At 45.9% G+C, this 27037-nt stretch overlaps 1 long non-coding RNA gene across 2 annotated transcripts; it reads right to left on the bottom strand.

Moving 5' to 3' along the window:
• LOC306799428 lies at positions 1-26607 on the bottom strand. 2 transcript variants are annotated; one of them, XR_013773595.1, is made up of 3 exons: positions 26501-26607; positions 22588-22714; positions 1-132 (listed from the first exon to the last, which is right to left on the bottom strand). It is a non-coding gene; the product is annotated as an uncharacterized lncRNA (long non-coding RNA). The 2 variants fall into 2 exon arrangements; XR_013773596.1 differs by having other exon boundaries at positions 22588-22717.
• Between the last annotated feature and the right edge of the window lie 430 nt (positions 26608-27037).

Consider the following 27037-nt stretch of genomic DNA (forward strand, 5'->3'; position numbering starts at 1 on the left):
CTCCTGTGCTGGATCAGGCTGTGCAGGTCATCATAGCCAGGTTCTGGTCCCTTGTACATCCTCCCCAGGGCCAGCTGGCTCCAGATGATGTGCTCACTGCAGCTCTGCCATCCAGTAGGATGGAATTCCAAGCTATCAGAAGCACTGGAGCTAGCCATTAAGATGTCAGAAAACCCAGGAAGAAATTATTCCAGCTATTCATTTGCTACATTTTTGGTCTGTCTATCTAGGTGCAGATTAATGACAATTTTTAATTTATTTATTTACTTTGCTATCTATCTTTTAACAACCCTTTGTCTTCCTACAACCCTTTAGTCACCCACATACTATATATACATTATATATGTCACCACATCAAAACAATGTCACGAGACTCTTGATTACACAAAAAGCACCAAAAACTAGTTTTTTGACAAAATATAAACTGGTATATCAAAGCAGACTGTTGTATCTGGCAGAAAAGTCCGAACTCCTCATGAATATGTTTTCAGGAAGAAAGTGGCAAGATCTTTCTATATATTACCATTTTCTCCTACCTCATAAAGCAGCATGAATTAACAAAGCCAATAAAAATGACCTGAAAACCTAAACTGAAGTTTAGGCCTTGGCCTTGATTTTGATCTTGAAACAACCTGGCCCAAGATCAAGAACAATTCTTAATATTTATTTTTAGACCGCATTACCTTCAAACCTGCAGACCTGTGTCAGATACCTTTTCTAGCTTTTCCATGAGGCTGAAAACACCATCTGTGAAGTCACGTTTACCATGAGAGACTTGTCCATCATCGCTATCTCAGTAAATACTTTTCCAAGGAAAGAGTGTTCTTTTCACAGCAGACGTGGGGTTTCCCACCACCTACCACCAGGAAATGCATCATGTCCATATCCAAACCTGCCAAAGCCAGCCTGCTCTTTCCAGAGTGACACCAAAGTTCTGGCCCTGAGCTAACAAAGCCCATTTAAATGGTGAATGCTATTCTCACTGACACGGGGCAAATCTGGGTAAGAACTCACCCTCTCAAGGCAGCATTTTCTCACAGGTGCCAACCTCAGTCCACCTGGCTACTCCAGTTGGATGCAAACAGCTAATTGCAAGCAAAAGCTAAGTGTCTGCATCAACTCTGAGCACACTTCATTTGAGGAGGTTGAACCACTCTCAGCTGCTTTAGGAAACATGCACAGCTGCCACATGCTGCCCCATGCAGTTCATGTACCAGAAACACCACTAGTAATGACCTGAAACCAAGGGAAATTGCTGATTTTCCTTGAACTGAAGCAGTTCCATCAGTAGAGATGTGAATCAATGCACCCAAGATGATATGAGGGCATCCAACCTCCCTATCTTCTCATGAACACTCACAACCGTGCAAAATCATTGAAGGGATTGGGAAGATGAAAGGAGTCTGTTCTCTCCCAACCTTAATGAAGGGCTACAAATAGTTCCATTTGTGGATACTGGGGGATGAGAGAATCTGTGATCCTCAACTGCCTTAATGTCCACATTTCCTGCCACTGTCCTTCTCCACATGTCCTAAGAAAGGGACCTCTGTGAAACTGCCTCCTAAATCCAAGCCCTCGAGCAGCAGCCACAAGGCTGTGATAGTTTATTGTACACTATTTTAAGTGGTTCCTTTGCACTAAGGCAGTCCTTTTCATCCGGATGGCCTGAGGCATATTAGGCACAATACCTAAAGATCACAGCTCTGCCTATCTAAAGGCACCGGGAATAACTCTGAGGAATGTGAACCCTCCAAAGACCATGTGATGAGCCTCCCAGTGAAAGGGATGTTTTTTTAAACATGACGACACAAAAATCACCAGCGGGGATGGAACTCAACCACCACTGCTAGTCAGCATCCGGCTCTCATGTTCTGGAGAGCAGACCCGTGCAGCTGGCAGCAGCGAGAGGACACTCCTGCTGGCACCCACTACTGGCATGCACAAACTATTTGGTGTTCTTCAGCTTAATTAAATCAACAGTTTAAACTAATTCCTCAGCTTTGACTGGTAGCAGCTGAGAAGCTGACACAGCTCCCTTTCTGGCACCCATGGCTCGCAGGGCAAGCAGCTGACACAGATGACAACATCTACCACGGGGGTTGCATCACTGGGACATCACCTGCCACAGCCTCCACAAGGACACTGCTCAAACCAACCCAGATAGATACATAGACATATTTTTAAATAATCTCTATTCTTGTGCTTTTTCCCCACCACTCTAGCCAATGGGGTGGTGGGGTGTCTGGATTCAGGGCAAGGCACCACGTCTTGAGAATGGACATTCCCAGCTCCAAGACTGAGAGATAAAACAGTTGGGTGAAGAAATGAGGGGAAAAATTAAACAAACACCCACAAAAACAAATCACGGTTCATTCACTGTTTCAAACAGCTGCAGCAGAAATTCTGCTTTTGCTTTGCTGGCTTTTCCCTTTTTTCTTCCTTCCACACAGATGAAATGAAGCACAGCAAGCAAGGACCCCCATCAGCATCTGCTCTGCACTGACAGCTCAATGCTCAGGGGCAGCCAGAATAGCTCAAAATAATCACCATCAGTACAACTGGACAGAAAACCCCTTGTCTATGGCAGAATAATGCTTACTGCAAACTGCACCACTGCAAAAAGCTTCTCTGACCCTCCACAGCAGGGTCTAATCCTGACTTGAGTGCATGAGTAGCTGGAGCTGCAATAAACCCACAGTTAATAGAGGAGCACCCTGGAAAGCCAAGTGAACCAGGACACTGCCTAAAAGCTTTGGTGTTTAACTCCAGCCCCTGGGACCCCCATTCAAAATGACACAAGTAGTTTAAACAAAGAACTGAAGCACTCAAAATCTGCAGAAAATTTGAAGCAAAAATTTCAGCTTAGGAGAAGAAACTGTTATGAACAAAACCATCATAGAATTACAACTGTATCTTCTTAGTCATCACTGACAAAAGTACAACCATAAATAAGCTACTGCATTACATGTACTTTTTGTAACAGGTATTGGGTTTTTATACCGTATATGGGTCCTTGTGGGGACAAACTTTTTTGCAGGGCCTGTTGTGACAGGCCAAAGGGCAACGGTATTAACCTTTTGAAAGAGGGTTGATATAGACTAAAGGAAGAAGTGTTTTGAATTGAAGATGCTTAACACTGGAACAGGTTCCCCAGAAAATGTTGAAGCACAGGAAAAGGTTGCCCAGAGAAATTATGGATGTTCCCATCCCTGGAAACATTCAAGGCCAGGCTGCATGGGGCTTTCAGCAACTTGATAGAGTTGAAGATGTCTCTGCCCACAGCAAGGGCAGCAGACTCTACAGGAGGACCTACACAGGTCCCTTCCAACCCAAACCATTCTAGGATTCCGTGACATTGCCAAACAATCCTGCTAAAGAAGACATAATCATGAAAAATAAACAACTTTCATTGCTGGTCCTTTTAAGTACTGCCTTTCCCACAGCCACCAAGCTTGGGGCTTAGTACCAGAGCTGGGTGAAGGCTGATTTTAGCTAAGACAGGTCTCACTAGAAACTCCACCTCCCTCTGCAGGTGAGTGCAGGTGAACTGGGGACGTCAGCATGGCAGGGTTTCAAGGGAAGTGAGGATCTGCTGGCAGCTGGAGGATAAAGTATTTCTGAGAGACCTAAAGATGTCAGGCTGCACCAGCAGCAGCAGGAGACCTTGGCTCAGAGATGCTACAGCCCCTCCTGGGAGCCCACGTCCAAGAAGGATGTGTTTGAACACAGCCTGGTAGAGAACCTAGCTGTCAGAAGCAGGAGGGGAATGACAAATCCTCCTTAGATGAGAGGATAGAGTGAGCTGCCTGTGTCAGACCTGCACAGCTCAGTGGGTATGTAAAGGTATGAGGTATGCTGTCTGCATCATGGGAACAGGGATTTAAGCTAAAGGACAACACTGACACAAGAACAAATGAGCATCAGCTGGCTATGAATGACTTCAGGCTGCAGCACCAAGGTCCCTGGCCATGCCAAGCTCTGGATGCCTTTCAGCAGTCACAGGGCAGGCAGCCCAATCAGTCTTAAGATGCAGCTTGATAAATTTGTTAATGAGATTATATGCCTTGGCAGCTCATGAGGCTAAGGAAGAGACGTTCATGATCCATACAGCATTACAACCCCACTCCTCCAAGGACAACTCCCAGAACTTTCCACTGATTTTTGTTATTTCAGTCACCACAAGCAAGGCTCCATGGCCCCTGTCCACTCCTGAAAGGCCTCCAGTTGCATGCTGCAATAAATTCAGTATCTTCTTAATGTCTACAGAGAGATGCTGTCCCTACACCTCCCCGTACATCTCCATCCCACTGCTCTGAATTCCCTCTGCTACATCAGACACTCGGGTTTCTTATTCCCTAAATACTTCCAGCATTTTTGGGCTGTCTTTGGAGATTATTGCACAGTGTTCTTCTAAGCCATTTGTTTTCAAAGGTACTCAGATACTTTGCCTGTACCTTTGATAGGTTTCCAGCTTTCAGATCCCTGTGTTTAGATAAAAATTACTTTCAAGTCCAAGATTCATAGTTCAGCCTTTCAGCTGCAGATTTTCAATGTCCAGACCTCAGCTAAGCCAGTAAATGCTGCTGCTGCTTTGCCAACATGTGACACCATTTCCTCCTGGACATCCCCAGTGGCTCTGAGGCAGCTACCAGGATACGCCAGTGGATTCATTTCTGGTATTCCAGTGCCTTCTAACGTGGGGCTGGACTCGGGAGCTGCAAGGCTGCTTGTGAGACCAGTGGGTTTGTATCAGCCAGGGCACCCTCAGCTCCCTGCAAGGCAGGGAGGTCTCTCCATGCTGAGGGGTCCCATAGGCTCCACAGAAAATTTAGGACCCCACTTTTGCCTTCAAAATGGAAAAGCCTGTCTGTACACAGGCACAGCTGCACCACCGCCTCCACCCAAGCTGAAATGTCTCGTTGGCACTGAGCACATAGGGGAAAACCTGAGCACAGGTGCTCCAGCCTGCAGGAGGCTCAGGGGCAACCAGCTGGAGACAAACATCAAACCACCCCAGCACAACAAACCACAGGATATATCCCCTAGAATATTCCAGCTGCAGCTGGTCAGGAATAACCAGGAGTTCTGCTTTTAATCCAGACTCAGACAGCACCCAAATTTACTCTGGAGTCTGAGTTTAGACAGGTCTTGCTATGCATGGCTGGGCTGTCCCAGGTGGAGGTGGTCCAACCTCTTGGAGAAGCTCCACCTCCAACAAAATCTCATCCAGCATGACCCTCCCACCCACCTACAGCCAATGACAGCTCCAAAGTGCTGAGGATTACTCAGTGTTTGGTAACTTGCAAGTGAGGAGCCCTGCAAAAGCACAGGGATATATGCAAATATAAGACAAAGCAGAAACATCAGCATCTTAGAGAGGTTTGCCCTCATTCTATCAAAGCCTAGCAGCAGTGATATGCCCCCCCTCCACTAAAGCTGTTGGGATTGTGTCACCTGCTTTAACACACTCGTCTTTGGCCTTCTACATGCCAGGAGTGCATGAATTTAATTAGCATCTCCATTTCATTTAGATTTTGCATAAAGGATGGGGATGTTTGCAAAGGGAATCCACTTCTCATTTCAGACCCCTGACCAGGCTCAGCTGGATGGATATTTATTTAAAACATTATCACCCTCCCTGCCTGCCCATAAGGCAGGGTTGCTACCATCACAGCATCACAGGTCACAGCAGGCAAGCCGTGCTGAGGCTGCAACCCAAGGCAGCAACCAGGCAGGCTGGGGGTGTGAGCCTATGTCAGAGTGCAGGACTTGATTTGGAAAATGTCTGTCTGCATTCCAGGTCAGCATAGCAGTGTAAGAGCACTTACTCCAACATCTGCATCACTACAGGTAATGTGGCCAAAAAAGATAAAGAATTAAATATCTAGTCAGTAAAGAATCTGCATATACAGAAACACTGTAGTATTTAAAAAATAAAAATTTCATTTTAATATACATAGACTTCCTTTCCCCCTTAAAACTCATAAGCATAACAGAAGAAAACTATATCCAGAGACTTGTAAATTCCCTATCCTCACACCCAAAGGCATACTAGGTCCTTTCTAAAGACAAGCATTTCATGTTTGCCTTGGCTTGTCCCATACTTAACATGTCCCAGGAGCCTGTGAAATGATGAAAAATAAATTAAAATAAAGTTCAGAATACACCCAGAGCCACAACCTCTGTAGCTCTGCTGAACAAATGCAATCAATTTGGAAAGAGTACTAAGCAGGCAGTGGGGAAGAAAAAAACAGAAAAAAAGCTTTTTCTTTCTGCTGAAGAAATTTTTTTCTCCCTGCTTTGGGCTGCACAGCAGAAGGGCTGTACCCAGCAACAGGGGAGTGGATAATATAACCTCTCATAAGTGGCATCTGCATCACTCAGTCATGCACTGCCCTCCAAAATGCTGCCTACTCTCATCCTGCAGAGAGGCTGCAAATACTATCAGAGAAGCAAAATACAACCTTACAGAGGAGGAATAAAACCCAAAGAAAACAATGTAGGAACTACACAGTGCAGACTGTTGCTCTATCTGAGCAGTTTAAGGTGTATTAAACCCAAGGGAAGTGGAACTCAGATCCAGCACTAGGAGTCTGAGCTGCCACTCCTGGATGAGGATGCTACCAGCTCTTCTCTGGGGAAGAGCACTTACCCCATCACCAATACCTGTGAAAATGAAAAATTGATTAAGGACATTCTAAGGAAAAAGAACAGCCTTGTATTCCAACAGATAATTTTGCTCACTGAAATTACAAATCTCTCACACCACTTTTCTGTGCATTAGCAAGTACAGGTGTGCATCCAGTTTTCAATCTTACACTCTTTAGAAGAAAGAAAATAACAAAAAGTATTTTTAAAATCATACAGAATCAAAACCAGCAGTTCATATTGGTAATGTAAAATAAAAAATGTCAATCAGTTACCACATTCAGGAAAGTAACTAAATCAGTTAGAATAACAAGACAGCCTAAACTTGGCTCCCAAGGAGGAAACTGCCCTTTCTTAGGGGGAACCACTCTGTCACCCACAACCTGCCCCCTGCAGCCTCTCAAACACATTTTTTGGGGATGTTTGATATCTGATGCTTTTTAATTCTGCTGCCACTGCTGACAACACCAGGGAATTGGTTTAATACTCTATCCCTGACCCCAGGAAAAGGGCTAGGGGCAGGTATCTTTTATTAAATGAGTATTGACTTTATACATGTCTTTTGGGGACAACTAATCAAAATTAAGATAGGAGGAATCATGGTGCCATCTGAATCCAAAAGTATAGTGAGAGCTGGTTGACAGAATAAAATGGCAAAATTGTCATGTCCTCCCAAAACACATAGTTTTCAAATTTCTTGGTGTCTCAGGCTCAGCTAGGTTGTAAGGATATCTCCAGGGAGATGGCAGCTAGTTCACTTCAGCATATTTTTATCACTGAGCTGTAGGTGCTGGGTGGCAGCCAGCATGCTGAATCCCCTCCATAAATCACTCTGAGATTCTCAAAGAGCAGGTGCCCACTGCAAGATGGGGCGTTTCAAGGTTGTTCCCCTGCTGCCAACGCTGGCAGGGCAGCAGGGGCACAAACAGCTGCTGGCACATGGTCCTGCCCTGGCACATCCCCCAGCTGGGAAAGTACCAGAGCCCACCCTGCTGCCACTGGCATTTGGGGGGTTTTGAGGAGGGTGAGTGGTGCTCAGCTGCCTGGGGAGCAGTGGGACTCCAGGCTTGGGTATGTCATGGAGGCAGGGAGGGGGACAGGGGCTGCATTCTTCATGGGTGAAAGATCAGAGAAAGGGCTCTCACTGTTTCTCTGCACATTAGTCAGCACACAGGATCACAAAAACACCCCAGAGCAAATCTGCTCTGTAGTATTAGGGATTATGACTCAGAGATTTTTTATTCCTCTCCCCGTGACTCATCCGGTGCAGCCTCATGGCCCAGATTCACAACAGCCTAACCTTTTTGGGCTCCCTCTGCCCAAAATCCCATTAAATAATTGCCCTTTGCAGTCAGCAGTGAAGAATTCAGGGGATTTTTCCCTCCCTTCCCCACCAAAGCAGTGCTGAGCCCCAGGACCACGTGCCTGTGACGATGCTCAGCACTGGCATAGGCACACAGCCCTGTGACCAGCTGTGACACAGGCACAGCCAGGAGGGGATAAACGGGATGTTATCCATGGCACAGGGGACAGCTGCCTGCCAAGGGCTTCCCAGGAGGTGCAGGGCTGCAGCTTCAGAGAGGTGGCAGTCATTTGCCAGTCACAAGAAAGTAACAAGAATGAAGCATGTGGAATGGACCCAGTTTAAATCCTGGGATGGGTTAGAGTTTGCTGGGAAGGAATCAGAAACAAGGCAGTGGAGCTATATGTGAGGTTTCTGGCTAGGAAAACTACCCTATATTTCCTCTACACTTTCTGCATCACTCGTGATCAAAGATTCCTCAGGTAATGAGGCCCCCAAAAGCATCCTGTGCACCCTCCCACTTTACTCACAATTTTTAGAGGAACAGGATCTGTAGCTGAAGAGTAAGGGGAAAAATATTATTTTGCAGTGGATGTAGGCAGGACAGCCTCATCCCACAGCCATGATCCCCAGCACAAAGTGATCCAGGATAGGCTGAACAAAAAGAGTTTTGTGGCCCCTTTGTGTTGGAATAATAATAGCAGCAGATGAATTCCACATTTCAAACAAGGGTAAGATATTAAACAGAGCCTCTGTACAGAGATTAGGTGGAATAAGAAAAACAATAAATCCTTATGTTCTTGGACTTGAACGGATTGGTAGGGAAAGCCAGGGAGTGGGGCCTCCTTCCCCCAGCACCACCACAGTGCCCTGCATAACCAACTGCTTTGGGGTTCAGCAGCCTGTCCAAAGGATGAGGACTGCAAAACAAAGTACAGAAAAAGCTGAGAGACCTTCCTGCAGGTCCACTCCAAAACCACTGCATCCCCAGGCTGCCACACACCTGTGAGGTCCCTGCTTGTGCTACCCACACTCACACCAGAAAGACACTGTAAGGGCACTCCAGCTTGAGATGCCAGGTGAGAAGCATCTCTTACCTTATCTTGCCTCAAACATGAATGAAACACAGTGAAAAAGTAGCAAAGAAATTATTTTTCCTTATAGAGCTGTATGGAGAGAAGTTACGAAAGCATGAACTGTTTTCCAGGCTCCTACAGTAATGATCTGAAGTCTGAAAACCAGAAATAAAGATCAATAAAGGCAGGAAGAAGCATGAAAAAGAGGTGGAGCCTCTTACCTTTTTTTTTTTTTTTTTTTTTTTGCTTATGGCTATTTGTGTTCTGCTTGCTCTAGAGGAAGGCACTGACTCCTAGTGTAGTTTTTAACCTTTCCACCAACCCCTGTGAAGCTAAGCTTCTCACCTCCTACCTAGCCTGGAAGCACCTCACATTCCTCCTGTCCACCTCACCTCTCAGGACCACTCTGCATGAGGCAGCCATACTGTCAAAAGACTGAATATCAGCAACTGAGATTCCATCTGAATACCCTCTTATTTAAAAAATAGCTTTTAGATTAATAAATGAAGACAACTACCTTTGAAGACTGAATTTACTCTATGGAGGTCAACCCAAGCTTCACCAATAGATGCTGATGTCCTGTGGGACAGCAAAAAAGCTAAAACTACACTTTCATGTTTAAAATCACACTCTGTAAACAATATTTCTGCTGTATGCAAAGATCTAGTAAAACTAACTAGTGCAAAGGAACTCCCATATTCTGCAGAGAGAAATCTACTCTGACACAACTACCTTATCTGTTAACAATGCCTCACTTTGCAATAAAACCAAGCTATAATACTGCATCATATCATGGGGAGATAAGCATAACTAATGCCAGGGCTGTTCATGCTTCCAGTTATCCTTGACAGTAATATAAAGAATACAACTACAAATAACATTTGCTAGAAAGAGCTCTTAAATGTACTTAAGAGTTTCTAAACCTTATTTCCTTATCCAGATTATTACATCCCTTATGTAAGTCCTGGTGACACTGAAAATTAAGTCACTTATTCAGAATAAAAGTCACCTCATCCTTATGCAACCACGAGTCACCTTTATCAAGGGGGAAGGCAGCAGGAGGTACTGACAGAATGACAAACATTGACCCCAAAATGACAAACAAGAGCTGGGAGAAGACAGGCAGCAAGTGATAAAAGGAGGAGAGAAGGTATTTACAGCTGTGAATCACACATTTCCCTAGACATCTTTCCATTAATGATGAATATCATAATTTCCCTAAATAATGCAAGGAAAATTAGTTTAATCATTTAAAGGCCTCATTAATAATAAATGCACCAGCTCCAGATGCTAACCTCCCCATTCCTCCATCCTCAGGGACTGTTTTAGGGAAAACAGTAAGATTGCTGTCACATTTTAATTTTGGAAAGATGCTTCAGTATCAGGGTCAGGAGAATACAGGAAGTACCTGGGACCAAGGGCTGCCAGTCTGAGCCCCTGCTCGGTGTAAAAGCTCTTTGCACCACAGCTGCCATTCCTGTGTGATAAAGCAGCAATCAAAGTGCTGCTCTTGTTTGCTCAGGTGAAGTGCTTGCAGCAGAGGTATGCACCCAGATAGCTGGGGGCAGATAAGAGCAGAGCCCTTCCCACCTGGCAGGAGAAGGTCCTGCCAAGGACCTGCAAGGGTAAAGAAGAGGCTGCTCTGGAGGCAGCACATCCATCACCTGCAGCACAGCAGGTGCAAGGGTGATGCCACATCTGAGCACACCCAGCTGCTACATCAGCACCAGCATCAGCATCTGGATGAGAAGGGGAAGCAGAAAATGATGCATGGCCACCTTTCAGCACCAGACTGCTCAGGAATGAAGAGCAAAGAAGATTTAAGAGCTTTGAGCTCCATCGCTGCAATGCTGCTGGCAAAAGCCACCATCCCTGGAGCACCCTCTACAGCACAGGAAAATCAGGAGAGCTGTCCCAGCTCACCTTGACCTGGCTACTGTCTCCTCTGAGCCATCTGCCACCTCATCAACACACAAGTCACACCTTCCCCGAGGTGTGGACTCTCTTGCTCTGCAATGACAAAATCATTATCCCAAGGGCTGCTGCTGCCTTGGCAACCCCAGCCACTGAAAACAAAGGTAATTAATTGGTTGTGCAGGACTGGTGGGAGGAACTGGGCCCATTTGGGGATGTCCTACTCACAGTATGAAAAAAGGGAAAGGAAAAGGTGACAAAAGCCAAAATCATGGACACCACGTTTCCAAAATGCACATTTTCCAGAAAAGCCTTTTGCCTGCAAATACAGGAGGGATGCAAGAAGCAGGAAAATAAATCTGCATAAAATTGGCATAGTTTTGACTTCCAAAGCTATATTATGACATCTTCAAAATGAAAGCAGGGTGACCACCAGCAGAGACAGAAATCCAACTGCCCAGAGCAACCACCAGCATGTGATTCATTGTCTCATGGCAAGGAAACCCAGCCTGCTGCTTCTGCCAAATTTCTAACAGGGGCTGGGGTGGGGCAAGAGGTTTGTGCCACCAGACCATGATTTCTATTGTTTCAACTTTTCTCTCTTCCCTTGGGTTCAGAATCTATGCTATTTTAAGCAGCTATGCTAAAAAAATGCCCAGAATATAATGCCTGTTTGTGCTGCCCATAAAAATCTTTTCCACTGGAAGAAAGATTTAAACCTCTGACTCAAAAAGACTTTACAATGGGGGCTGATTATCAAGAGGGCCAGAATATCCTCTTATTAGAAAAGTGTTCACCAGGTTTCCTGGACTTTACATGCTGGTGGTATTAATTCAGTGGCTTGTTTGGTTGGATGCAGGCAATACCAGCTGTCTCTGACACAGGGGAAAAAGCAGCTATGTATTTTATAATAGAGCAAAATAGCTTAAGGTAAGTGTGTGTGAATGTGTGGCAAGTGTACTCATACATGCACATAAATGCATGGACACGTGTCCTTCTGATCATTGTCAAAAAAGATACAGGAAAGTAAAATACAAAATCACAATAAACAAAGGATGGGAAGGATCAAAGGATGCACTCCACCTGCTTTGTCTCAAGTAAAACAAACCTAAGACACTTTGAAAAAATGACTATTATTTGTCTATTACAGTCGCAAGCATCATGGGGGAAGATTCGAGCCCTATTTGGATAATTCCAATTTGAACACTTAAGGCAGGCAGTCTGGAAGAGATTCATCTGGCTTCAGCTAGACTGACATAAACCCCTATTCATTTTAGCCAAAACCCTTTTTTTGTTTTTTTTTGTTTTTTTTTTTAAGAGACTTGTTTCTATTGGTACAATATTTATTTGCAGACAGATTATGGTACAAAAAAGGGAAGGTATATAGGCTGGGCAGCTCCTAGCAGAGGTCCATCCACAGACTAGTTATCTGGGGATGCCTGTCCTGCCACCATCCTTAGGAAGCATCTCCCAACCTGCTGTTTTTTTTTTTTTACCTAGATCAGTTCCAGCCCCTGGTTCTGGGCCTGCCTTGGGAGCTTTGCCCCAAAACTTTGCACCAATGATGGCCAGTGGCAACCACCATGTGTGCCCTGTGCCACCTCCCCACCTGCTTTGTGCAGCTCTGCCCTTGCTGACCAAGCACAGAGGGACAAGTGTAAAATGCTCTGCTCTCTGCCAGGCAGCAGGACAGATTAGATTTTAAGGCAACAAGTCACCAGCTATGAACCTAAAACTTACCTTTATGCATGTCAGAGCAGACTCCTGTAATAGAGACATCTTTCTCTACCCTACTGACCCAGAACCCATGAAGGAGAAGTTCTGGAAGGGTTCCTAGGCTATTTTTTAGGTTTGAGAGCCAACAGATAGTCAAAGCTTGGCCTCCATGCAAGCAAAGAAATCATATCCAACAATTGCATCCAAATTAAAAAGAAAAAATCCCAGGGAGCCAAGCACAGTGTAAAACTCTTATTTACAAGTTTTTTGGCTGTTCTTTCATCACCAGAATTTACTGGAAAAACTCAAAAGCACTCATCATTTTACAAACATGTTTTGCTCTGCACAGTTCCTGCACCCAACTTTACAGGGAGAACATCAACAGGAAGACAGGAGTCCACTGCTGCCCCAGGAGGATGCAGTCTTGCCTTGTCAAAACCCCACCTCTCAATTTATATGCTCTGCAATAATTATTTTGCTAATCACAGGCTGCTCTGTGCTTCTCAACAGGAATTATTGTTATTAGAGCTAGCTCAGCTGCAAAGGCACTCGCTTTCCAAACACGGTGCTGGGCTGGAAAACAGGGGTGGGGGGGTTAATCCTTTACTGGATGCAGCTTCAGGCAGTGAGTGAATGGTATTCTGGCCTGTAATTTCTTTAAACAGAAAAAATAACATCTTTCAGGAGATTTTCCATTTTGCACAGAATCACCACAAAAAGAAAAAAAAATACTGGGTAAGGCAACATAACACATACTAAGGCCTTCTTTCAACTCATCAGCTATATTTATCTCTGGCCTGCAGCATAGAAACATATTTCACTTAGAAAAACTTTTAAGCTGCTTAAAAGAGACACTAAAGTAGCAAAGGCCACACACAGATACTGGAGAGGAAGAAAGGAAAGATTTATTTGTTCAGATGCTGTAAACTAGCTGGGATCTGCCACCTACAACTCATCACCAAGCCTCTGGTGAGTAGGCATGACTCAGGCACCAGCCAACATGAAGATGAAATGTTTTGGTAGAAAACTGCTCATATGACCTGGCTACTTTTCAGCCATCTATTTCACCTTCACCCACAGTTTGTTTTGTTTTGTTTTGCATTGTTTTGAAGTACCTGCCTTTGACCAGGGCCAGAGACAGGATGTTAGCTAGGAACAACATGAGCATCTCTCCCAGTATAGCACATCTACCCCACTTGAGCCCAAAAATTTAGGACCAGTAGCATTGTAAGCCTCAGCACTGAATGGGAGAGCTCAGCATTAGGTAGACCTGGCTGTAGAAACAATTTTCTGAGCTGTCTGAAGGTTCTCAGCCATGATCTGCTCCTTATGCTTTCCAAGGCAAGATCCTTGGCATCCCCCAAGTCAACCAGTGTCACTCAGTGTCCCACTCTGAGGTTGCAGCTATTAGAGAAGGTCAGGTGCCACCACTGTGTTCAGTGGACTGACAGCACCAAATTCACAAGATAAACAGCCTATTCCTGAGCCAAACTAAACCAGGGGGAAAAAAAGAAACAAAAACAAGAAAAATTGGGCAAGCAAGGGAAATGGGATTGAGCCTGAGTGTCTTGAAAATAGCACATCACCCGACCAATTCTCACTAAATGATCCTTGGGTGATCAGCAGGATCAGGTTATAAGCATGGCCTAAAATAGCCCCTCATCCAAGGGGGCTGAGGGGTAGGGGTGAGAGGCACAGGACACTTGCACAACTTGTGAAAGTCTGCATTGGAGACGAGAAAAAGAAATGAAAAAAAAAATGAAGTGTCATCCTGGATGAAACACAACACTGAGTGTTCACATTTCACATAAGAAGCCTCACGTATTATCATCAGCTGCATGCAGGGAACAGTCTGGAGTATGATTTCTGTTTATTCACCTTGATGACATCCCTTGAAATTTTCTGCTCGGGTTACATCTTTCCAAGAAACAAAAAAAAACACCCTCTTTCCACCTATTGGAAGGAAAGCCCCTCCAGAGGTCTGCATGCCCAAACCATGCTCAGCAGAGCTCACCCAACCTGACCCCTGGGAGTGCTGGCTGGGCACATTAGCAATTGCCATGCACAGAAAATAACCAATGCCACAAACCACGGCTTAGAAGCCTTGGCTTCCCAGGATGGGAAACGCATTGCTGAGTCCTAGAATTTTTTGGAGGAAGGAAACCAAAACATCTGAAAACATCTGTGCAAGCAAAGCCATCCAGCCAATGAGCTCGCTGCAAGGCTGATGCAGCTGAGAATAAAATGTCTGCTGTCAAGTGATACTGAGCATGGTCTGCAGATCACCAACATCAAAGCCCTCCCCATCTCAGATCTCTCTGCTTCTATAATCGAAAGCAGTCGAAATGCTGTTTTACTGTCTACAAGTCAACCTCCAAAGAGGCAGTTTGGCTTGCACAGACTGGGAAGTGCTGTGCAGGACTGCATCCCCAGCTCTTGCTCACCATGCTGCCTGCTGGCTCTTCCTGGGTGGCATCTTCTTAGGGGGTGGGGATTGCTCAAATCCAGCCATCACCAATACACACACAAACCCAAAAGTTCAGCTCTTCCCACAGCCAAAAGCTCTGCCATCAGTGCCTCACAGAACCAACACAGATCAGGGCCTCAGTCCCCCATGGGGCAGAAACAGCTGAAAACTGGTGGAAAAGCCCTGGGCCTGCAGCACAACAGAGAAGGCTATTAAAATTAGTGGCAGAAAGATAAGAGGTAACAGAAGGAATGCAGAGTCTGGGCTTGGAGTGCAGACTGCACCCACCAAGGAAGGAAACCACTGATCCTGAGGTGCAGGGGATAACTGCAGCCATTAACCTCAGTTTTACTGCTAACCATCAGAGCTGAGAAATATCTACTCAGCCACAGCAGCTGCAATCCAGAACAGGCAAAACAAAACATTCAGGCCGAGAATAATTTAGAAAGAAGGGAAATGAGAGCAGCTCCAATTCCTTTATTCCTTTTTTCCAAGAATTAAGGGCACAGCTTAGGTCACCAACTCTTGGGGCGTGCTGAGGAGATAACAGGGTGCTTGGCCAACCCATTCTGGTGACAGAAAGGAGAAGCCATGCAAAACAGAAATTATAAACCAACCTGGAGGAGAAATATGTGGACAAGAAGGTAAAGAATGAAAATCCAGAATAGAAAAGAAAGGGGAAAGAAGGTAAGAAAAAAAAAAAGGGAAACAAGCCTATGAAAAATGCCATAGGCACAACACTCAAACACAAAGGGGAACAGAAACAAAGAAGCGGAGAGAAACTAGGAGGAAGAAGCAAAGTTAGAGATACACAGGCAATTATGCTTTCACACATATGTTTGTATGTATATAAAATACAAGAAATGTTACTTGCATACAGATATGCTCATACAAACACAAGTAGAAACACTGTGCCATGCTTTATCTACACTGCCCTGGACAAAAGCAAATTCTCTCCTGTGAGTGTGGTGAGAAGTGTTCAAGGTCACACAGGAAAGGGCTTCAAGCAAACTGCCCTAGTGGAAAGTACCCCTGCACATGGCAAGGGAGTCGGAACTACATGATCTTTAAGGTCCCTTCCAACCCAAACCATTTTACAGTTTCTGTGATTCTCTATCTTCACCACCAGCCAGGTCAGCACTGATGGTTTTCACTGGCATGGAAATGCTTTCCCAACACTTCTTGTACCAAGCTGGCTGCTGGCTGCCAGTTTTGCTGCAATTCAGAGCTGAAACAACACAGGAGCTATTGAAGAAAACTCACTCTACAGCAGTGTGTTTATGGTCATGGTGTGCAAAAACAGCCACAGATGCCCAGGAGGAGTATCAGGACTGTTAGCTATTGGCATTACATACAGCACCACCGAGAGCTTGAGATACCAAACGTATCTGTGCTGGATGTTACATAAAAATAGAACAGAAAGGTCAGACCCTGTCCCAGAGACCCAATGACCTAGGGTAAAACCAAGATAAAGATAGAAAGCAGAAACAAATAAGGCAGGCTGACCAGAATGGAGCCATGCCAAAGGGGAGACTGTCAACTCACCATACATGGCAATCCTGGATGGGCACATCTATGAATCCTGCTTTAGACAGGAAGCTGGGAAGGGGTCAACCACAACACAGCAGGAGCAAAGACACAGCTATTCCCTGCTCTCTGAACTCCCATTTAAACCACTAATGGATATGGTGTAAAGACTCCCCCATTACTGAAACAACCAGCAGTAAGTAGCAGCCCACATCAGAACCACCACATCCATCAAACCACACAGAAACAAGCCCTAACTGAAGTTGCTACAATGTCCACCATGATCTTCACTTCAAGATTCTTCTCTAACTGCTGGTTTGTTTGAATATCACATTTTGAGACATACAAAACAGATGGGGACCAAGAGTCCTGCATTAATTTACTTGGAATTTGTAAGACCATCCCCAGTGATAAATAGTTTAAAAAAGGAAATTTAACACGTAACACATCTGCTAGATAGGAGAGCTTGCTTGGACCTGTTAATGCAACAAGATGCTACAAACCAGTGTTGTGACTGCAGAAAATTCCTAATAATTAACCCTAGTTTGAAATGGATGAAAAAAGGGAGGGCAGAGCTAAGGATGTTTGGGCCTATACCTTATTCTTGCAATTTCCTAATTTATTTTTGTATTCCTAAAAATCTCAAACCACTGCAGGTAACTGGAACTGCAGTCAAAGGTATTTTTCTCAATGCTGTTTAAACACTGCAGTCATTACCATACTATCTTTTGGGTACTGTATCAGCTGATGAACTGACATATGTTCCTTCTCTTCCTTCCTCCAACCCAGCAGTGGAGGGTCTTGTTCTGCTTCTGTGTTCCTTAACTGTCTTTAAACATCAAACAAAACATTGCCATATATTTAGGAAAAGGACCTCCAGTTGAACATAACTTGGAGCAGAATATTATGAGGTTTGTGGTTATCCTTATCTCTCGAGGTTGCACAATTTATGCAAAACTGGACCCTTAGAGAGCAGAGCTTCATTTCCTTGCAGAAAGCTCCTATGGCCTTTGGCACAAAGTTTTAAGCAATCTTCCTGCTACCTGAGGCAATTCAGGGAGCACATTAACAAGATAACAAAAGACCTCGAAATTTTATCTCTATTTCCAAACAGAAGCCAGCAAAGAATCACAAACAGCCAAGATGGGCTGCAGCTTCCTGGATGGGCTGGTGCTCCCTCCACTCACAGGCTCCCTATATAAGTTCTGTCACTGCTGTTGTCAAGACAAGACACAGCAAATGTCAAGGACAAGACCAGGACTCTTCCCATGAAGAGGTGCTGGACCTGCTAAACAATCGGAGATGAGAGAAACACCAGAAGAAAGTTTATCACCAACAGAAAGTCAAGAGCACTCACAACCCTCCCACTCAAGTGACCAGGTGTGGACAGCAGGGCAGCAGCAGGCTCTTCACCCCTTCCCCACACTTCTGGGCACTGCTGGAGCTCAGAGCCAACAGCAATCAGGAACCTGGCTCCCTGGCAGCAGCTGGGTACAAAGAGTTTAACCAGATCATCTTCACACTGTGGCCACCTGGGCTGCCCAGCAGGTCACCTCCTGCAAGGCAGTGTGGGGCTCCATGTGCCAAGCTGGTGGAAGGAGGCAATTCTCACCATGTTTCCTGTGGTATCAGACACTTCAAAGAATTCACATGTGACTTCAAGCTCGTTCTTCTGGTGCCATTGTGCCCTGCCACTGTGGAAGGATGTCAGGAGCCTCTGTGCAGAACTGCTCTGCTGGCCAAGCCTCCAGTGAAACTGCAGCTGCAGGAGCTCAGCCTCAGCTTGGCAGCCTCTGACAGGCACCAAAATCCCTGAGTATCTTCAAATAAAATACTAATGTTATAAACAGTATTGCATGGGTCTACAGGCTTTGTCACACCTGACAGAAGCCTTGAAGAGATTTAGCCCTGATTTTCAAGAGAACATGGATCCCATCCCTGATGGTATCTCATACCATCATAATACAAAATCAGCACATTTCACACCTGAACTGTCTTTCTGCTCTGCCACACTGGAGACAACATTTTTACTGCTCAGCATCCAGGCTTGCTAAGCAGAGCAAGATACAGGTATTTAGCACCATGAACATTAGCACTGCTAATATTGCTACAAGAAGGTGAGTTATCAAGAACAAGCATAAGGTCTCCCAATCTCAGTAGATCAGGACAAGTGACTAAAGGCTGTTGGATCATTGTCTACTCTGTGATCCATGAGGTGGTGTTAATTAACAGAATTGAAATCCTATTTATTTAATTTGTCTCACAAAAGCACACAAGAAAAATAATCATTAAAAGTTATTAAAAATATCCTACAAAATAAAGTACTTGGTAAAAATCTCTCAGGTCATCAGTATTTCTAAGAAAGGCAGGAACAGTGGGGACCCACAGAGGAGTACAGGCTGAACCTCCAGGAAATACAATGTTGTGCATTATGCTAATGGCAAAATCTTGAGCTCTGAACAGGTTACAGCCTATGTCAAAGATAGTTATACCCATATCAGTTCCTAGTAACCTGTAGATTGTACTTGATAAACTCATCATTAAAATTACAAAATCACTGCAAATTTCCCTTCCCTTTCCTCCATTCCATATGAAGAATGGCCATTAACCATACTATGAAAGAAGAAAAGCCTGCACTTACCCTTACCTGTCCCAGTAAAACAGGAGCTATGGAAAGTCTTATTTCAGACCTTCAACATTTGCACTTGAAACACACAGCTGCTTGGCAAGAAGTTTACAAAAGCTTTCTTTCTGTCTGGCTGTGTTGGTTGCAGCTGCCAGACCTGCCCCTTAAAGAGCAACTCACACAAGTCATCACTGCTGTTTCTGACCATGACAAGCACAGGAGCTCAACCATTTCTAAGAGGCTCTGAGGTTCACCTGACATTAGAGCTCTAATACTCTATGCTGTGAACAATCATATAAAATAGAGTGGCTGCCCTGACACATCTGCAAATGGAAGAGTCGAGCAGAAGAGCAGAAACCAGGAGAAGAAAAATGGCTTATTGAGCCAGCAAACTCTCCCCATAACTCATCACTGGGAATTTGGGAACTCCAATGTCTTTTCAAGATGCTTGTAACATGCAGAGGTCTTTTACTAACAACCCAAGATAAGGAAAGCTTTTCAAGACAAATTTCTTCTCTGAGCCTGCTTATCTTAATCACATTTATTTACTCTTTTTGTGTATTCAGGAAAGATGGGCCTCCTTCCATCTTTTTCCACAAATGGAGACCCAAAGCTCAGCTTTTCAGTTTTGCCTCATTCACCACAAAAACAGAGATGTGCTGGTGGGAAGAACCCTTTTGGGTCTCCAATCCAATCTCCCAGTTCATAAACAAGATTGATTATTTTCCTCTGTAACAACAAACACATGCACACTTTTGTTAGCATTTTTATATGATCTAACAGTAGCCTTTTTAACAGTTAAGAAATGTGTAAAGCTTTGCTCACCCCCAAAAGCTAACTAGGAAGAACCAAAACCAGATATGAGATACCTGTAAATCCAAAGATGCATCAATTGAAACTGCAAACATCTTCTAAAACCTCTGAGCAGCACCCCAGTTGCCTTTTCCACAGCATGAAGCTCTTGGCCTTTGCTTCCCAGGAAAACTTCTGGGAAAATGTATTTCAGACTTTCCTACTCTTATGAAGAGGGATCAAAACTAAACCCATTATTATTTAAATAGGGCTGGAAAGATTGCTAAATATTTCCAAAAGGATGTATGGTAGCTTTCTGCTCTGTTAAATTACAGGCCAGGGCACCGATTGCTGTGACTGCCTATTTACAATCCCTGACAGGTTTAGCTCAGGCATAAAGGGGTTAGGGGACATCACTTCTAGAGGCTGCTATAACATGACTATATGACTGTACAACAAACATTATGTTTACAACAGAGTTTATAAAATAATATAGATGATTACACTGATAAGGATAATAATAATACCAAACATAAATATTAGCAGAGAGGAACTCTTGTTTTATCCAGTTAGGGAGATGTCAAGGGCTCAAACACAGTCTGGACTTTTGTGATTGCTCCACATCCCACAGGCTCAGCCAGGAGCCCAGGACTGTGCTTCTACCACATAAACAAGTACACACAACACCAAAACATCAGAGCTGCACACAGGCAGGGACAGTGATACCTGACCCGACACTGAGTTGCAACAGCACCTGGCTGAAAGACGTCTAGGAAAAGCCACTTTTCCTAAACCTACAGAGGCTGTAAGAGTCTCCAGCCTCCTGCACCACGTTACCTGCACAGCTAGCATGCCCCTTCCACTTGTGCATTCACAGAACTCATTCCCTACCTGGGCAGGGAATTGTGCAAAGCAATGAAATGTATTTTCTTTTGGCTGGGATTCTGCTCAGCCAACATTTTCAAGATGAGATGGTTGCAGTATAATCAAATCTAGGCCTCAAGATACAAATCAAGTGCTAATCAAGAGTTGCAGGTTGCTGCTTCTTTTAAAAAAAAATACTCCTAAAAGGGATTTTTCTTCTCATTTTTAAGTTGCTGGCAATAGGTTCTCAACACCAGCTGAGATCTATACAGGACTTCACAGGATGTCACTCCTACGGTACTGGTGAAAAGATCCGAAGTTTTTGTTTCTCCTGGCAGGGAGGAAAAAATAAGGCAAACAACCTCTTAAATCCAACTGTTGAGAATTCAGGAAAGGTACAAAATCAGCTGAGACAACAGGCATTCAGCACTTAAGCAGGCAGCAGACAATCTGTCCCATGCTTGCTTGGGAATGATTCCAGAAACCCCCTGAAGCAGAAGAACTTACAGTGGAACTAATGTGATAGCTTCTACCAATTCCAAGCAAAGAATCAAGATGCTGTATCCACACCAAAGGTGTTACCAGGTTGATATGTCCCTTAATGAGCTCCATTCCAACAGTAAAGCTAAAGCACAGATGAGGCACCCAACCAGCAGGCACTCATGGAAGCCAGGCAGCACAGAGCAGCCATTCAGAGAAAGACAGGGAGAACCAGACTGGACCATCCAGCTGGACAAAGGGAAGATGATGAAGATGATGATGATGATGATGATGATGATGGGTGGTTAGGAAACCTGAGTTTTCCACCTTAAATGCCATGCACTGGGCAGCTTCAAAGTCTGAGGGCACCCAAAACAACCTGCATTGTGCTGAGGGTCTCTACAAGCTGCTTACAACACTGCATGGTGGGATGTGGCCTTCCCACTCAGCTCTGTTCTGTACCTGCCTCTACGACAGCCTGCAGCTCTGGGTACTGCTCTTGCAGCAGGGACCTCCCTCCCCAAAACAGGAGAACTTTCCAGGCTTTATTTAGGCTTCTGTGTCATTCATTCTTACCTCTAGAAGAGGTGCCTGTGCCTAGAAAAGCCACCAATTTATAGATGACAACCCCAGTGATGTAAACCTCTCCCCACAAAAGTTCTTAAAATCCTGCAGCTCTTGGCCAGGTACATAATATGACACTGGGTATTCCTGACTGAGACAACACAAGAGGTGACAGAAGGCTGATTCCCAAAATATCTCATGGCAAAGACATTCCTCCATGCAATGACACTCTTCCATGCAAATACAAAGTCCTTCCAGGGCTTTGGGCTGCTCTTCCTTGTCTGAGTGCCCCACACATTGCAGCTCAGCTCAGCCCACTCCCCAGCAGCACAGGTGGGCTCCTGACACCTGCACAACACAACCTCATAGCATGGGGGGCATGGTCAAACCTCCCCTCTATTGCACAGACCCTTGGTAATGAGCTGATTTGCAGGAACCTACCCCATAATTTCTATACAAAGCTTCTTCCACTGCTTCTTCCCACTCAGGTTATGAGGCAGAAATGACTGAGAGACAGAACCTGCCCCTTCTCTTGGCAACTTGTTTTAGCAGCTAATCACTCCTGCCTATGATTTCTAATTCACCATAAATTCTGATTTGAATTATTTACCAGGCACTGGTTCTAGCTCTGCCTGTCACTGCTGCATCTGAGAGCTCCTTCCTGCAGGATGCACTGTATCAGCAGGAATTCATGGATCATTTTTCCTTTGAGGTGATGGGAGATTTAATTGTAGTATCTGCTGACAAATATAAGATACCAACAGCAGTGAAGATGTGACAGCACAGGCATCAGAAGGGGTGGGACAAACCTGCCAGGAAAACCTAGGTGATACCCAACAAGTGCATCCCTAGTATTCACAATCCTACCCCAATTTGTAGGAGAGCTCCACACTGCTCATATCCATACCATGAATTCACATAATGAATGAGACCATCCAGACATGCAGTAAAAGGCATTCAGATCATAAACAACTGGATGTTTTAGATCACACACATCCAGACCACTCCAAACACCTGGCCAGTCCCACAGCAGCTGCAGTGTTCAGCTCAGGAGAGCTGATGCTCCAGGTAGCCATCTCAGTGCTTCTGTCACCCTCGAAGCTACAGGGGAAAAACATACCACCAGCGAGCCCTGTTATAAACAGTCTCTGTCACTTGCCAGAGAGAGAAAGAACTGAGAACACTCCTTAACTGCAATACTGGTAAGCTCAAAAAATGCTGTTCTCCATGGAACTGCACCCACAAGGTGAGCAAATGACGAGCACTGCACCCCCAGGAACAACAATGCCATGTGCAGGCACACAGCAGGACTGCTTGCCAGGGCACTGAGCACTTTGCTGCATAAGAAGATGGACAGTCTCAGGAGCAGACGCAGCTGTGACAAGGGAAAACGTGTATATACACAGTGATAATGAGTCCAGGACATGGACTGTTTTTATTCCCTCCTCATTCTTCATAAATTTCACCAGGAGCCATGCACATGTTCAGAATTAAAGCTACCAGCCATCGAGGAGACAGAAAACAACACACTGTACTTCAAAATAAGATCAGTATCACCTTGTTGCAGAAAGGCAAAAGCTTCCTGACCAGGTATGCATTTTCCTTTCTGCTAGCTCAGTTTGCAGCTCTGCTCACAAAGCAGGACATCACAGCACACCAGCAGCCCCCTGGCCAGCACTGAGAGGGCAGGGAGTCAATCCCATCATCCCAGCAGGGATGCACTGAGAGCACAGACTCCACTGAGGCTCTGATGGACCCATCTGCACTGCTGAACTGCTTGGCACACAACTGCAGTGCACTGCAGCACAAGTTCCTGACACCACATTTCGCTAAATTCATCTACTGGAAGCAAAAGACAAGCCCCCAGTAATCCTGCAAGCAGCAGAAATGCTTCCCATGTCACCAAAAAAAAAAAAAAGAAAAAAAAAAATCTCATGGTTTTCCAGCACTGTGGTCTGCATAGACCAAATAAAATATTATTTAAGCTGTCACACTTGTAAGCACGACCTTGCAATTCTGAGTAGTGCTGCACCAGCATAATTACTGAGAAAGTGTGTAGAAAGAGGCCTGTAGAAAAAGTGATATTGCAATAATGCACTGAACATGTTTAGCTGAAAAGTGCTAAACAAACACAAGATGCACCAAGAACGTGAAAGTACAGATACACTTTTCTTTCCTCTAGCCTTGCTCCACATCAGCTTCCCCTGACAGCAATTTCTCATTAAAAAAACGTGAATTAAATATATAGAGCCAGGAAACATAAGCTGCCTTTGTAAAACACTCTGATTAAAAACAGGAAGATATGGTTCAAATGCTGCAAAGAGTAAAGCATAAGATCAAATCTTAGAACATAAAAGTCTTCAATGAAACAAAAAGCTGTGCTTTGGTTGTGCAGAGTCACAGAGAAGAGAGCACACCGTAACACAGAGCTGCCATCAGGACACAAACTCACCATCACCTCTGAACTCTGCCAGCTCCAGCCAAAGCTGTTTTCCAAGCACGCACTTTCACCTGGGAAGCCAATACTCCAATTTACAAACTGGAACACGATTCCCTTCTGCACAGACAGGCTCTTCGGCAGTGGCAGGCCTGAGCCCTTCCTGATTTTCGCGACTGCAGCGGCTCTGACGTGGGCTGGACATCAGCGAGCAGATGCAGAGGATGCCAGATGCTGCAGGCAGCGAGCTGCAGGGCTCCTGCTGTCCCTGTGCAGGCAGCCCCTCTCCTGGGGATGCCACACACACCAACATTTCACTCCAAACAGGCACCGAGGCGCTCCCACTGCCTGACCAACTGCACCTGTGCCACTAATTACCTCAATATAACTAAACATGCAGAGGCACTGCCAGACCAATCCGAACTGCAGCAACCCTAAGATAGCTGCAAGCCATGCTCCTGAATTAATGCTATGGGAGACGGAAGAGAGAGGGGGAAAGAATAAAGTTAGAGGTGCATTCCTAAAATTATGCATATTGAATATAAAATGACTTGAACTCCCGGGGCTGCGAGCTGGCATTTATGGAGACATGCAGATCCTAGCACAAAAGAGCATCTTACTGCCTCACGTGCTTAGACAACACACATATCAGTTAAATATTTTCTTTAAATCACAGTCAAAAGGAAATTGGATGCTTATGATACATGATTAAGTATCAGACTATGATTATTTATTAGTGATGTTCACATTTCAGAGCTGCATTTTTTTAATATCCTCCTAATTTGCAACTATGTTTTTAAGTACTCTTAAAATAATCCACACTAGTGGACTGCAGTTGGTGGAAACTGACATTAGTGAGATTGCATTTCTGCTCTAGTGAAGAAATAAACACTCTCATCTCACGCAGCTGTAACATTTAGTAACATAGTTGTGTTCTCTGCATTTAGCAATGGCTAACATATTCTAATACACCCTCAAAGAAGCTCTTTTGCTCCAAGTCAATGACTTAAATAACGCAATTTTTTTAACATTGATAAAGAGGAACTCGTGAAGGGCTCACGACTCACTGTGTCTGACCAGATATGCGGCCAGGACAACATGTCTAAACTTGTCAACAAGGATGGGATTAAAAAGATCTCATTGAAGGCCCGCAGCATCACTCAGATTCAATTCTCGGTTCTGCTGGGATTTCTCTGCATGATATTTTCAGATGCAGCAACCAACAGTTTAGCAGACTGATATCCAAGTCTTAAAGCATTCACCCTCTCAAATGGAAACACATCAGGATTATTCAAGTATAAAAATAAAATGAGGCCTATTAAAGTACTCAAAAACCCCAAACAACTTTTTGATGAAAAGACGGCCTAAAAATTTGTCTGTAGAAACGGTCCGTGGAACATGCCAAGAATCTTCCCAGACTATTCCTCCGGCTTTCTGATACCCAGCTATGGACCAGGCTGACCATACTAAGGGGGGCAGAGTGTTGTGGGTTAAAGCTTAACTGGCCCTGCACGCACAGGCAGCAGCAGGCAGAGAGGGAGAACAGGAGGGTGGGAGCAGGGCAGGTACCCGGGCAGGTACCCGGGCAGGCACACAGGGCTGCAGGGCCATCTCCGCGCCCCGGCCTGCGCGCTGCGCGCATTTTCCGCGCAGTTGCAGAGGGCTCCTCCAGCCCCCACCGCGGGTCGCCCCCGTCCCCTCCCCGGGCCGGGGTCCCGCACCCCGCGGACGCAGCCCCGACTCCGTCCGCCCCCTCGGCAGCCGGGGCGGGGGGTGGGCGCACGGCCGCGGGTCCCTCGGCCGGCCCCATCGCGGCCGGGGCTCTGCCGTCGCACGGTGCCCCTGCCCCGTCTGCTCCCCATCCACGGGTCTCCGCCTGCAGTTGGTATTTTTAGGCCTCGGGCGACCCGGCGCTCTAACAAAGATAAATAAATAACACGAAAGGCACCCTCCCCTCCCCCATCCGCGCTACCCCCGCGTCCGGGCTCTGAACCGCGCCGCGACCCGCACGCCCCGCCGGGGACTCGGATGACCACGCGGGGGGGTGGGGAAAGCAAAGGCAAAAGCAGAATAAATAAATAAATACCTCCTGTCCGCGCACCCGGCCGCCCTCGCTGCGGCCCCGGTACTGACCGCGGCCGGCTGCGGGCAGGGGTCGGCGGGCCGGGCCGGGCCGGGCCGGGCGCGGAGCGGAGCGGAGCGGAGCGGGCCCCGCTGCCCATGTGCTCGCCCGAGCACGCGCTCGGCTCAATGGAACGTTGTGCTGGCGAGCGGCTCTGTGACGTCACCGCCCCCCGCCGCCCGCGGCCGCAGCCCGGGGCAGCGAACGCAGCCCGCCCCGCGCTCTGCCCGCATCCACCCGCATCCCCCCCATCCCCTCGCATCCCCCCGCGCCCCTGCCCGCATCCCTGCCATCCTCCTGCATCCCCCCGCGCCCCTGCCCTCGTCCCTGCCATCCCCTTGCATCCCCCCGCGCTTTTGCCCGCATCCCCCCATCTCACCGTTCTCCTGCCCCGCATCCCACTGCTTCGCATCCCACCGCATACCCCCGCATCCCCCCCACTCCGCATCCCACTGTCCCGCTCTCCTGCCCCCCGTGCCACTGCATCCCATCACATCCCAT

The sequence above is a fragment of the Erithacus rubecula genome (assembly GCF_903797595.1).
Source record: "Erithacus rubecula genome assembly, chromosome: 3".
NCBI classification, from domain to species: domain Eukaryota; kingdom Metazoa; phylum Chordata; class Aves; order Passeriformes; family Muscicapidae; genus Erithacus; species Erithacus rubecula.